The 13,919-nt window shown below is 42.5% G+C and overlaps 1 protein-coding gene across 2 annotated transcripts in view; it reads right to left on the minus strand.

Annotated features, from left to right (window-relative positions):
- The window catches only part of LOC311583624 (bifunctional heparan sulfate N-deacetylase/N-sulfotransferase 3), a 153,905-nt gene extending 142,533 nt beyond the window's left edge, over window positions 1-11,372 (minus strand). Inside the window, exon 1 of one of the 2 annotated variants that reach the window (XM_084757386.1) lies at window positions 11,266-11,372. The gene's annotated coding sequence lies outside the window, so the exon portion shown is untranslated. Of the gene's footprint in view, window positions 1-10,558; window positions 10,605-11,265 lie in introns of those variants that run through there. The other variant, XM_084757387.1, reaches the window with a different exon arrangement.
- Window positions 11,373-13,919: the final 2,547 nt, after the last annotated feature.

Raw genomic sequence — 13,919 nt, forward strand, 5'->3', positions numbered from 1 at the left:
AGCTAGCATGTGATAAATCCTACATAATTATCTATGGTAGATATACATCTTTACACACACACATACACACACACACACACAATCCCACCAAGAAATCGTTCTGTAATCACCCATGAGGTAATTACTGAAAAACTAATTTGAGATTAGTGTTGTGGTCAATACCGAAGACAGCGCAGAACTGAAATTAGGAACAGTCCTGGAATCTATAAAGATGGATTCATTGACAGCAATGAGGCCTGTGAAACAATAGGTAACACCATGTCACACATGGTAAGTTTTAATCTATGATAAAAACCGCCAACCCTATGTCATATTAATAAGATGTGAGAAAGTCACTGACAGTTCCCAAGAGCCACAGCACCTAAGAAACACCCAGGGCAGTGGTGAAGGTATAGATATGAAGATGGGAGAAGCTTGTCAGGAAAACCTCTGGCTGGACATAAGAAATCTAGTGATTACAATGTATCTGCCCAAAAGCGAGACTAAACCAATTACATGGCCTTTGCCACTATGTATGGCAATAAAATTGGAAGTAATAGTTCATTGGAAAACTATAGCTGATTAATGAATGCTTTTCAATGCTGAAAGATCATTAGACATATTTGAATAGAAAGTCAACAGAAAATATAATGCACAAGCAATTCACGTGGCAGTGTGCGGTGGTTTGAATAAAAATGGCCCCCGGAGGCTATAGGGAGTAGCACTGTTAGGAGGTGCTGCCTTGTCGGAGTGGGTGTGGCTTTGTTGGCGGGAGTGTGCCACTAGGAGGACAGGCTTTGAGATCTCAGCAGCTCAAGCCAGGTCTAGTGACATTCTCTTCCTGCTGCCTGCAGGTCCAGATGTAGAACTCTCAGTCAGCGACCTCTCCAGCGCCATGTCTGCCTGCATGCCACCATGTTTCCCGCCACGATGACATAATGGACTAGAGCTCCGAACTGTAAGCCAGTCCCATAGAAACGTTGTTCTTTGTAAGAGTTGCTGTGGGCGTGGTGTGTCTGTTCACAGCAATAAGTCCCTAACTAAGACACAGCGGATACACAATGGTGAAAGGACAGGCTGTCCAGGCCACACAGAACAGAGCGAAGACTTTGGAGAGTCAGGACAAGCTGGCTAAGGGGCTGCTGCAGTGACCCTGTGGGAAGCAATGTGAGTCCAGACCAAGGTGGCTGTCAGGGAGAACGGAAAAGAAACCCCTGGGAAGAAAACAGAAGTTATGGTTGGGGCGAGGGTGCAGCAGACTTGGGGAGTAAACGCTAAAGGTGTCTGCCGGGAATCGAAGCACAAGCTTAGAGAATCTGAAGGAAAGTATTCATTTCGGAGGTCAACAGGCCGAGTAACTGCTGTATGACAGCACCAACAAGACCAGTGCGCTCTATAAAGTAGTTGACTCAGGACAGACCTTCAAGAAAATGTGTAAAATCTTAACAAGCAGCACAAACCCAGTTCTTTGGGTTTGTTTGTTTGTTTGTTTTTTGTTTTGTTTTGTTTTTGTTTTTTCCGAGACAGGGTTTCTCTGTGTAGCCTTGACTGTCCTAGACTCACTTTGTAGACCAGGCTGGCCTCGAACTCACAGCGATCCACCTGCCTCTGCCTCCCGAGTGCTGGGATTAAAGGCGTGTGCCACCACGCCCGGCACAAACCCAGTTCTTAAGAAGAACCCCAGCTCTATCCTTTTCTCCCTTGAGGTCAAATCATCCCCATATGAACCCTCATTCTGAATCTTTATAAAATATTGTTAGCAAAAGTATTTGCTCAACGTGCCTGTTCCTTGTTAGATTGACAGTCCCAAGGGTGAAGGGTTTTTGTTATCTCCGATACTTTTTTTTTTTTACAGAAAACTCTTAAAAAAAAAAAAAACAAGATCAACAGGCAAACACTTTTTACAATGTATCTGTATTTTTGAACTGCTCTCCCAAATACATTTTTAAAAATTAAGACATTTTCTATTCTGGAGTCTTATGATAACTAGAGGAACAGCACATTGGCCCAGCATTGCCAGGGTCCATCAGCACTGCGGCATTTATGGCTGTGAGAAATTATGCTTCCCAGTAATTTTAGGATGAGGAAAGAAAGCTGGATGACATAAAAATAAGTATATCAAGTTTTGAAAATGAACTATGTAGACATCATTGTGAATAAGTACTGGTACAGGAAAGTTGGCCCAGTTCTGCAGAACCACTTCGCAGGTCCTCCTGTCGGCCACGCTGAAGGAAGTACCACCCAGACAGATGGAACACTAGCCTCACAGACCTTAAGAGCAATTGGCCAAAGCAGACCCTGTGCTGACTCTTTAGAGACTTCGCGACTGGCAGAAGATGCCACAACCAGCATAGGATGAGCTGCATGTGTGCACTAAGGAGACTGCAGCAACGTCACCTTCCCTCCCCTGCTAGGGACACGGGCACGGAGGAGTCACTCTTTAGCTGTAGCTCGCTCACAAGGAAACAGTGTTACCATGGTTGCTATATCCTAGAGTTCATTTTTCATCTTTCGTATTATTATTTTTTTTAAATTAACTTACCCTGCAACAAGTTTTCATACGGCACTTCCATAGGTATTTCGTTTTGCTTGGTTCCCCTGTGGCAGCCGTCCTTGGTCCACCTGCCACCCCCACATCCTGCTGCCCTCTTTGTCCCCAGTGCTTCTCTTCGCTTTTGTTCTGTTATCTCCCTTTAAAGCCCCGTTTTCTCCAGTCTCATGGTCCAGTTTCAATTTCTGACCATTGCCCACACCTGTTCCTCCCTAACTACGTGCACATACTGAAGAGTTGGAGGTGACACTCAACCTATGGGAGAGAACATACTGTTTCTGAGCCTTGCTCATATCACTTAATGTAATGTTTTCCAGTTCTCTTTGGTTTCTTGATATTTCAGGTTTTTTTTTTTTAAACAGGGGAATAAAATTCCATTGTGTGTACATAGCGCACATTTAGACTGATTACATTCCTCAGCTATCGTGACTAGAGAAGCAACGAGCATAAACGACTCAGCTTTACCTCTCTCAGGCGCTTTATACCTTAGGATTTTGAATGACAGAGGCATTAAACAAGACTTCTTAAACTTTTTCTCTCATAACCATTTTTCATTCAAGAAACTTTTATGTGACCCTGGGTATATGGGTATATAAACTAGATATATAAATTCAACATTTATTGCTGACAAATCATACATTAATAAAAAAAGTTTTGTGATATATATATAATTTTATAATTTGTTAAAGGTCAAAGTAAATTTGCATAGTAATGAAATTGATGTGCTCATTTATTTTTATACAAAGAATTAAGCATTGCTGAATATTTGGTGTGCAGGATGCGCAACATCTTCAGCTTTTCAGCATGGATTAATACTTTGATTTTTATGATCATCAATGCTGAGAACACTGCTTTGCATAAATACATAGCAACAAAATGCCAGAGGTATATTTAGAGCCATTTCAGAAATTGTTGGGAATTATGTTCTATTCTTAAGCCAAAATTAATTTAACAATTTTTTTTTATGAAGCTCAAGTCAGTGACTCAAACAGCAATTTAAAAAATTCAGCATTCTATAATAATAAAACACAAAGAAATACTAACTTGATAGTTATATGCTAAGGAACATCGGCAGGAAAATATTTAGTCTGTTTTCTATAATTAAGCATTTGAACTTAAGAGGAAATGGGAGGAGAGGAGGAATGGGGCTATGACCAGGATGGAAAGTGAATAAAGAAAATACTCAAAATCTAAGAAAAAAAAATACAAAAAAAAAGAAGGAAAAGAAAACGAAAAAACGAGTGAAAAACTTTTTGTGTATGCTCTCACACTTGAGCAGATGCATTTTCAGTAGGCTTCATCATCGTCACCATGCTGGCACTGCCTGCTGCTTGTTCAGAACCAAGGCTGCACCGAGGCTCTGTGGTCCAGCCTGGGCTAGCACAACCAGACACACCTCAGCTTCATCACTTTTGACCATGAGCTAACCTGTAGCCACTGAACATTTAGAAACCGCTGACTATTGTTGAACTCTTCACAACTCCACATCCTGTTACCTCAGTCTCATTTGACATCACAACCTAGGAGTGAAGAAGCCGGGGTGTAAATCATTAAACTCTTAGAATAGCACCTGACACGGAGAAAGAATGAACATAACCACTCTGTTAATTATGATGGAGATTGTTACAGAAATGAACCATGAGAGAAACATCTGGCAATGAAATTACACTGAACAACCCACAAAGGACAGCTATACACATTTCACCTTGAGTGGAGTTGTGGGGTGCACAGATCACAACCCATGAACAATCACATGTGCTTCCAAGCAAAGGAAGCAGTTCAGTCAGAGACGATACCAGACCCATGGCTTCTTCCTACCCTCTCTCTTTCCTTAGATGAGTCGCGTATTCCCTGTTTTTTTTTATTACCATCTATGCTCTAATAAATCCCAAAAGCTTATTTGAACCCCAGATAGCCGTAGCTTAAGCTCCAGTTCTTCAAATCAGCTAGCAACTTGATAAAATGACAATGACAAGTCACATCAACTGTGTGGCCAGTCGGTTCCAACAGAATCATCAGAAAAAGGGAACAACTTATTCAAAATCGTGTGTCTATATTGTGTGAGATGTCTTTTCCTGGGGAGATACGAACAAATGTCTACTTACCCCAAATAGGAAACTGATGACACAGTATAGAGACCACCAAAGTCCAACGTCATGAGCCACTGAATTTTACTGTGGTTACTCACATGAACAGGCATGTGGGGTTACTTATAGGGCAAAAAGTCACTCAAAGACAGCTGTATCACCAAAACACACCCCAACATGGGTGACGGATGAGCAAGGCTGGCAGCCTGGACCACACTGCACAGCCTGAAGGCAGCCTACAGGTTGCCGAGGGTCCATTCCACGTAGCTCAGTTTTTCTAAGTCTCTTCCAGGCCACTCAGCTAGTCTTTGCTTCTTCTAGGCTGTTTCCCTGGCCTCTGCTCCTTCCAAGGGGCTATGGCCTTGTCTGAGAGACTTCTTTGAAATCTGTCTTCTTTGAGAGTGCCTCTCTGAAGTCTTTATTGTTTATATACTCCCGAGAGAGTGAATAATTCTAGTGAATCCGGCCAATTTCAGGGACTTCCTGAAGCAGTTTAGTGCTATTTACTTCCTGTCTTAAGGATCGTCTCACTCTTTACAACATCCTGCTTTTTCCTTTCCCTGTAAGTACAGAGTCTTAAGTTTCCCTCTAAAAGGCAAATTTGCTCCACTACAGCCTAAACCCTCTTCATCACCACACAGCACTTAATAGCTCATGCCCGACGGTGCTTCATTTCAGCCTGGCATATGTAAATGAGTGCACACCTTCCCAATTCTATTTCCCCAAACTCACTCCATTCAGGGGCATCTCTCCTCAGCCAGGAGATGTTACATATGCAGCTATTGTGCACGAAACCGTTACACACAGAGCCCGGCAGACATGTTACCCACTAACCCCACTACCTTTCTTTGATGTGACGTTAAAGCAGAACTCGGATTTGTTTTTTAGAGCTAGAATTTTTATCACGGGATGCTTACAACTTACTAATTCAAATTCAAATTCCTATGCACAGCTCCAAGGCTCTGCATGGTTAACACCCTACCCTGACCTGCAGTGCTCGCTCAGGTGGTGGGTTTTCTCTCATTCTCCCAAAGAGTCCATTTACTTGTCTCAGGATCTTTTCATTAACTACACCTGGAAGTTTTTCTCTGTTTCAACTGCTGTATCTTAATTCTAAGTATAAACATCTTAGCTCATAGAGGTCACCTGTGAATCCCAGGTCTGCGATCCTCTCTCTGAAACATCTTCCCATTGCCCTGCCTATTTTTGAGGCATGTCCCATGTCTTGTAGTCTTGTGATGTTCTGTGTAGTGTTTTTCCATAGATGGAGAGGCACGTGTGAGTACTTGCATAGTTCACTTTGTTTTCAGTGACCTCAAAAACTCTTCTTAAGAGAATAACATCCCATTGAATACCTGTTCAATGGGTGAAAAGGGACCTTTACTCGGTTTTATAAATAGCAGCTCATTCACAAAGTAGGGCACTACTCAAGTCAAGCCATCAATCACACTGGCCTCAAACAGTCAGGTCAATAATATAAACATTGAGAACAGCAGTGACCATCTTGACCAGAGCCATAAATCAGAATGTACAGAATGTGACTCTCACTGGCTCTTAGTTGGATTCTATTTTTCACACTCTGAAGTTTTGCAGAGTTTAGTGTGGCTAGAGACTCTTTGGATGTACCTGTTTAAAAAAAGATATTATACCAAGAAAACATTAGACATTATCTAATTATTTTTCATTAAGAAAAAGTGAAGGGGCAATTATTTTTAGAATCACAAGCCATTCCATACACATAGGGAGGAACCAAATATATACGAACAAACAATCGGTAAGGTCCTATAGTATCTGTAAGAAGAAGAACCAGTTTACCAAGGTGAGCTCTCTTGGCTTCCACTGACACCTGCCATCACCAAGAAAATATCTATTTTAAATGGAGTAAAAATCAATTGAAATTGGCAAGGTAAAATGGAAAACAGGCAGCCATCTGGAAAATGACTCTTAATAACTAAGGAGCCAGAGGTTCTAACACAGTTGAAAGACATGGGAATCTAAACAATATTCTTCTTTCTCAAATTCATTATATATAAGAGTTGAAAAATGCATTTGGAGCCTTCAAATAATTTTCTTGACTATGCTAAAAGTAATTTAGCAGTATTAAAAATTGACAAAGAACATGCTTTTCTCTGGGAAATAATGTGTGAAATTGTGTCATGTTAATTGAACCCTGCTGTGGTAGGCGCGCAAGAAACTGGATTCCGTGGAGCACTACCAAGAACATGCTCTATCTCTGGCACAGGGACTTTAAAAATGAATGTGAGAAAAGCCACAGTTGGGGTCATTAGCTTTGTACAGTAAATTAAAAAGAAAATGATGGCTGTAATGTTCCCATCCTCTTTGTATTTAAAAGTCATGAAGGGGAGATTGCAGTTAGTTCATTTCATCCAGTGTTGTGCCATCTAGCAAAGCAAAGGAGAAAAATAATTCCATTACTGTTTGCTGCCTGTTGTCCCTGTGTGTAAGGCTGAAGTGGCAGAATGTCTGCCTATTATTTCTTAGGTTGAGCTAGAGTACGTACATAACAGCAGGCACAATTCAGCCTGAAGGCTTTAATCTGCTCATAACATCTCTGAGAAACAGAGAGTGTAATTTGTATATTTCTCACAAGACACAGTGTGTCCATATCACATAGTTGACCGTAGGATGGTGGGGTTTGCTTTAGACAGATTACATAAGGCAGAAAAGGAAAGATGGCCAACCCACAGAGAGAAAATGGGTCCAAAGTAGGAAACTGAAGACTAGGGAAGATGGTAGGGAATTCTGACCAGGGTGAAGGTACTGGTCTCATGCCACAAGTCTAGAAATCCATCCATGAGGAGGTCATATTAGTTTCCTCTTTTTCTGTGGGCATCTTTTAGAATAAGTAACATCTAAGCACTCAGAGTAGAAACTAATCTTACCCATCCACATTTCCTTAAGGAGCATGCTACATATAATTATCCTGGGCACTGCTTTATGTCTGGTACAGCATCTATGCTAGGCAAATAGCCTTCTAAACCATAACTTACAAATACCCTATTTCCTATTCTAGAGCAGAATCCTGGGGAAGTACCAAAATTGTTTACATTATAGAGAGAGCCTTATCAAGCATGCATATTTGATGGCATAGATGTTGACAGAATTGAGTAGTGGCTACTGCCATGTGCATTTGAAGCTTGATTTGAACTGAATTCCAGCTCCATTGCTGTCCAGGGGTGTAATCATATATAGTTAATCTCTTAGTGCCTCAGTTTCCTCATTTAAAGTGGGAATAATACCTAGTTGAAACAAGTTTCATGAAATTGTATATGTGGAGTGTGTCAATAGTGATAGTATAAGGTAAATGACTAGAGCTGTTATTTTAACAGCTGACAGCTCTAGAAAATAACTCTCCAACAAGTTAAGATTTGAGTTTCTCACTTATGGCTCATCATCAGGATTTCTACAGTTCTGGACAAAAGACCAGGGAAGAAGGCTTTGAGATCATCACAAGGGTGACAAAACCAACCCCAGAGCTAGCAAGGTCAGATCCAGGCCTGGAATCTAGTCTACTTTAACTTTTACAAGCACTGTAATTAAAGAACCAGAACTTGGTACAACTGAGACAAGTAAGGGTTGTAACCAAGGTCTATGATGCTGGCTGCTTAAACTCTGGTTTTTAGCAACAGGTACTCAATAGTTACAGCTCTCGGTAATTTTAGAAATGAGAAATTTCTGTGTTATGAGTATTAGTCACAACAGCGATGAACTTTTTTTCCTAGCCATATAGCTTCCATGAAACTGTTCGAAAGATTTAGAATAAGGTAAAAGTATAAACCAGGGATGGAGAAACGGCTCAGTGGTTAAGAGCACTTGCTGCTCTTGCAGAGGATCCAGGCTCAGTTCCCAGCACCCACGTGGTAGCTCACACCCATCTGTACTTCCAGTTCCGGGTGAGCTGATGCCCTCCTCTGACTTTCACAGGCACAGAGGGTATAAATTGCTCAAATACATACATACAGGGGAAAAAAACTCATACACACAAAATAAAATAAAAATAAAATTTCAGAAAAGTATAAACCACTCCCTATGATAACCAGGCATGTCACTTGAATAGATTTTTCTAAAAAGGTAGAAGCTATAGTTTAATTATTTCCTATAACTGTAAGAGGAACTAAAATCATACAATTTTTTTTTAGTATGGTTCACATTAATGATCTGTATATCACAGCTGGTATTATTCTGGCTCAGCAGCACCCTCTATCTATACCAGCCTTCAGAGGTCCCCTTCTTTCCAGTGACCATATTCTGGGGGAAATGAAAGCACCCTTGCTGCCTCAGTAGCCAAGCAGCTGGGAATAGTGTAGCTATTCTTAAGTCTAGTTCTTTGTTCTCATATAAGTACAGACAAACCATAAACATGTGTATTTAAGTAGTTTCCTTTGAAAATAACCCCCGCAAATATACTTTTCAGCTTAGAAGCTGGTCATAATCACCAAAGGTTAGCTGAAACCTTAGCCACGATAAAGGAATCCATACAATTGGGTCTCTTGAGCCCAAATAAAGCAATCATGATCTCTTTATGACTTTAAAGTTTTGAAATAAAGTTCAGTCACTGAATATTTCAACTGTAGCTCCCCAGGGGCATCTTCATTAAATCTCCCAATTACAACAAAAAAGCAAATCTCTCATTTGCTGGAACTTTCAGAAATAAGATTTTTTTTCCCACAAGAAAAGGTATTCCAAAAGAAGACATACTAGACCTGAACCAAACCGAACTGTAACAAAAATTCTCTATGAAGAGATAGAAATCTCATTCAATCTCAAACATGTTAGTAAGCAGAGAAAACAGCCAACTCCAGTGCCCAGTATGAGTGGCATTGGCTTCCAGGAAGAATTAAGCCTTCTGCTTTACCTTCAACAGCCCAGAGGGGACAAAGACAGCACTACAGAGTACAGACACAGCGCTAGGTAGCAAACGCAGGAGGAAGCCTCTGCCAGTGCAGGGCGTGGATTTCCTCAGAAACATCTTAAAGATCAGCTTTCTCATATGTCTATTTACAGTTGGAATCTCCCCAAATGCAAAACTGACAAGGAATTGTGGCTGAAGTAAAAGAAATCTTTTCAGCTGAATATTTAAACTTTCCTCTCATCCTCCTCCTCTCACGAGCAGCGTGGGTCCATAGCTTATCTTAGAGGATTTTTCATGGACAAAAGGAAAAAATCATGGACCTGAGCTTGTTCCATCTCGACTCCCTGTTTTAATTTGTGCCTTAACCTAACATCAAGAACTCATCTGTTGTTGCTATTTCCTAATGTGTTTATTAAAATACCTTTATTATTAAATGTGTATTAAATGTGCCTCAGGCCTAAAATAGTGCCCATATATTGAAAAAAAAAAACTAGTTGAGAAGTGATTAGACTAAGCTCCTGAGAATGTAAGTTAGTTTTCCCCCTTCCCTCCCACAAAGCAGCTATAGTAAATGGAAGAACACATCTATTTTCTATTAATTTAAGGCTTCTTTATTCAATAGTTAGGCTAATTATTTACTTCAACTTATAGCTAATGTCTCTATCATATCATTTTAAACAATGTTTTAAACTGCATCAAATATGAAGCACTGTTACTGCATGAAAAACTGGTGATTAGATTTTAAGTCTTTAATGTTATTCCAAAACTCAAACCACCCAAAAGACATACAGTGTATCAACTGTGCTACTACTGCACAATGAATTTGTTAGTACACATCTTAACCAACTCAGAGGGTCACCTCCTTCATTCTTTAACCTAAAGAAAGTGAAACTTTAAAAGAATCTTTAAATGATGAAGTACCTTACAAGTTCATTATCTTAGTTAATAAAATAAAATCTCTGCGCTCAGGGCAGAGATTCTTGAAGGGATGAAAATAAAGTTCTCTCTTACTGAAAGCCCCTCGGAGTGAACGGTCAATACAAAGTATAAACAAACAGATGTACTTACCTGGAATTAAAGTTCAGAGTTGGAAATATGCGGGGGAAAGTTTCAATGGACAGACCAAAAAAAAAAGAAAAAAAATCGAAATAGGAGCAGGTGCAGCCTTTCGGTTGGGCTTTCTGCCTTTCCAAGTGGCAGTGAGGCCAGCCCTGGCCAGTACCCTCTTGTTATGTAACATCTTATTAATATTAGCCATCAGACTGCCACCAAGCGGGTGAGGCACTAGAGGGCAAGAGTGACACATGGAAGACCCATTTCCAAGGGACCAGCTCTGGGACCTCTTCAGGGAATACGAATGCTAACTAAGCTGATAAATACCAGATGTCTGAAAGCACTATCGAAACTTGCCCGTGTTCCTCGAAGAATATTTCAAATGACAGTTTTCGACTAGTCCGAGTTAACAGGTTAATAAATACGCAAAAGCAACGAACCACACCATGCAAAAACAAACAAAACAAAAACTTTCAGGATTATATTTACAAACCGACAGTGACTCGGGGGGGTGGGGTGGTGTCTTTGCATTGTTTAAATCAACGTATTTCAAACAAGAAAGGGGGAGGCTGCATATAAATTCAAGGAGTGTAGCTCTCAAGATCCTTCGTTTCCAGGCACTAGAAACTTGAGATGGTCGCGCTGCCATTTCTGGAGTCCGCATTTCAAGTGGCCAGGGTTGGGCTCCTAGGTGAGGACCTGCCCGCCATCCTAGAGATTACCTCGGGCTGTGGAGCTCCGGCATTCTGCCTCCAAGTCCTCCGCTTCTCTGCGCTACTGCTGCGAGGCCACCGCAGCGGCGGCCTCCTGGAGCATCCGCTTGCTGGCCGAGTGGGCTGGGCGCCCGGGGCGGGGCTCGCAGGGCGAGTGGTCCAGGAGCTCAGGGTGGGGAGGGGCGGGGCGGGGCGGGGCGGGGCAGCCCGGCTCTGGCGCGCGCACTCGGATCGGCCCTTGGCCCACACAGCCGCACAGTCTCCCGGGTGCCCGCAGCCCGCGCGCGCCCGCCGGAGCAGGAGGAGGCGCGAGCCCGGACCCGGTTCCCTACCGCCTTGGGAGCTGCGGGAGGGAGTCAGGGCGGAGCCGAGCTACACCACAGGTGCTGGTGCCCCGCACGGGATAGGGCCGCGTGCAGGCTTTCCTCTGCTCTCTAGTCCCCATCCTAGAAGACCAGTGTAAGGACAAAAGCAGATGAAGAGGCATTTTAGATTCAAGACGAGGGTGGGCAAAAGCCTTAATGGAAGGTGTTTTCCAAATACACTGTTGGGCCATAGGAAGGCAGAGCAGTCCACCAATGGTAACTTGTAAAGGATATTTCTATGGACACGATACGTACTTAGAGGATCAGTCACCATCTCACAAGGTGCATATCTCACTTGCTTTAAGTGACATGGGTCACTGCTCAGACTTGTTGGGGCTGGCGAGCACCTACTCAAGTCTAGCCAAAGGTAGTGCGGATGTTCTCTTGGAAGTTAGGATTAGTATGTGATCTAGCTTAGTCATTCAGAGTCAAAAGATGACATTTCTGGATGCATGGGGGCCCTGCTTACGCAAGTCTTGTTTGGGGCTCTGTGGGGGCTCTGATTAGTTGAAGTGCAGTGTAGGAGAGTTGAAGACAGCACTTCTGTTCAGGGAAACAAACCTGGGTGTCGGAGACCAGCTAAATCCACGCCTGCCCTGGTGCACGTTGGACTCAGTTAATACTGAAACAGTTCCCACCTCGGGTGTTTTCATACACGAATCTGTAAATTGACTTTTGGATTAAGACAGCTTCGGTTATATTTTCTGGTAACTAGAAGTGAAAGGCACACAAATGACAGAGAAAGCAAACACTTTGTATTCCTTAATGATTTTAGGGAGATATTTCGATGTATATACACAGAGGGGCTTTCAGCAGAACACAGTCTTTGGGGGGAGAGGGTGTATTAAAAGGAGGTGCTTAGAATCAAGCACAGAATCCTGTAGACGCTAAGGAAGCACTTTGCTGTTGAGCCACACTCACAGCCTAGCTTTCTTTCTTTCTTCGTTTTTGGTTTTGCTTTGTTTCTTTTTGCCTGTTTATTTTTTTCATTTGTGTGTGTGTGTGTGTGTGTGTGTGTGTGTTTTCCGCGAAAGGGTTTCTCCATGTAGCCCTCACTGTCCTGGACTCGCTTTGTAGACCAGGCTAGCCTTGAACTCTCAGAGATCCTCCTGTCTCTGCCTCCCTGAGTGCTGAGATTACAGATGTGTGCCATTGCACCTGCCTCTTCTTCTTCTTTTTTCTTTTTAAAATATATTTTATTAATTTATTCATATTACATCTCAATTGTTATCCCATCCCTTGTATCCTCCCATTCCTCCCTCCCTCCCGCTTTCCCCCTACTTCCCACCCCTAAGACTGTGACTGAAGGGGACCTCCTTCCCCTGTATATGCTCACAGGGTATCAAGTCTCTTTTTGGTAGCCTGCTATCCTTCCTCTGAGTGCCACCAGGTCTCCCCATCCAGGGGATGTGGTCAAATATGAGGCACCAGAGTTCGTGTGAAAGTCAGACCCCACTCTCCACTCAGCTGTGGAGAATGTCCTGTCCATTGGCAAGATCTGGGTAGGGGTTTAAAGTTTACTGCATGTATTGTTCTTGGCTGGTGCCAGAGTTTGAGCAGGACCCCTGGGCCCTTCTTTTTAAGTCAGAATAATTGTATGTTTTTCTCACTCCATGAGTAAGGAGAGTATAGAGTATTGAGGGGAAACAATCAGTCTACGCAGCCGCAGAGCTATTCCTCTGGTAAAATCCTTGGCAAGGCATATTAACCCACTCTGGCATCTCAGTTACAGCAGGACTAAGCACATCCTCTACCACTGATGCCAGACAAGGCAGCCAGCGTAGGCGAAAGGGATCCAAAAGCAGGCAAGAGAGTCAGAGACAGCTCCTACTCCCATTGTTAGGGGACCCACATGTTGAGCAAGCTGCCTATCTGCTATATTTGTGTAGGGGGTCTAGGTTCAGCCCATGTCTGCTCTTTGATTGATGGTTCAGTCTCTGTGAGCCCCCCCCCCATGGGCCCAGGCTAGTTTACTCTGTAGGTTTTCTTGTGGTATCTTTGACCCCTCCAGCTATCTCCATCCTTCCAGAAAATTGGGAATAGATTTACCTAAAGACCCAGTTGTACCATTCCTGGGCATACACCCAAAAGATATTCCTCCATACCACAAGGGCATCCAACTATGTTCATAGCAGCTTTATTCATAATAGCCAGAAACTGGAAACAAGCAAGATATCCTTCAGGTGATGAATGGATAAAGAAATGTGGTACATTTATACAATGGGATACTACTCAGCTATTAAAAACAAGTACATAATGCAATTTGCAGGCAAGTGGATGGATCTAGAAACAATCTTC

The sequence above is a fragment of the Acomys minous genome (assembly GCF_964271855.1).
Source record: "Acomys minous genome assembly, chromosome: 14".
Classification (NCBI taxonomy): Eukaryota; Metazoa; Chordata; class Mammalia; order Rodentia; family Muridae; genus Acomys; species Acomys minous.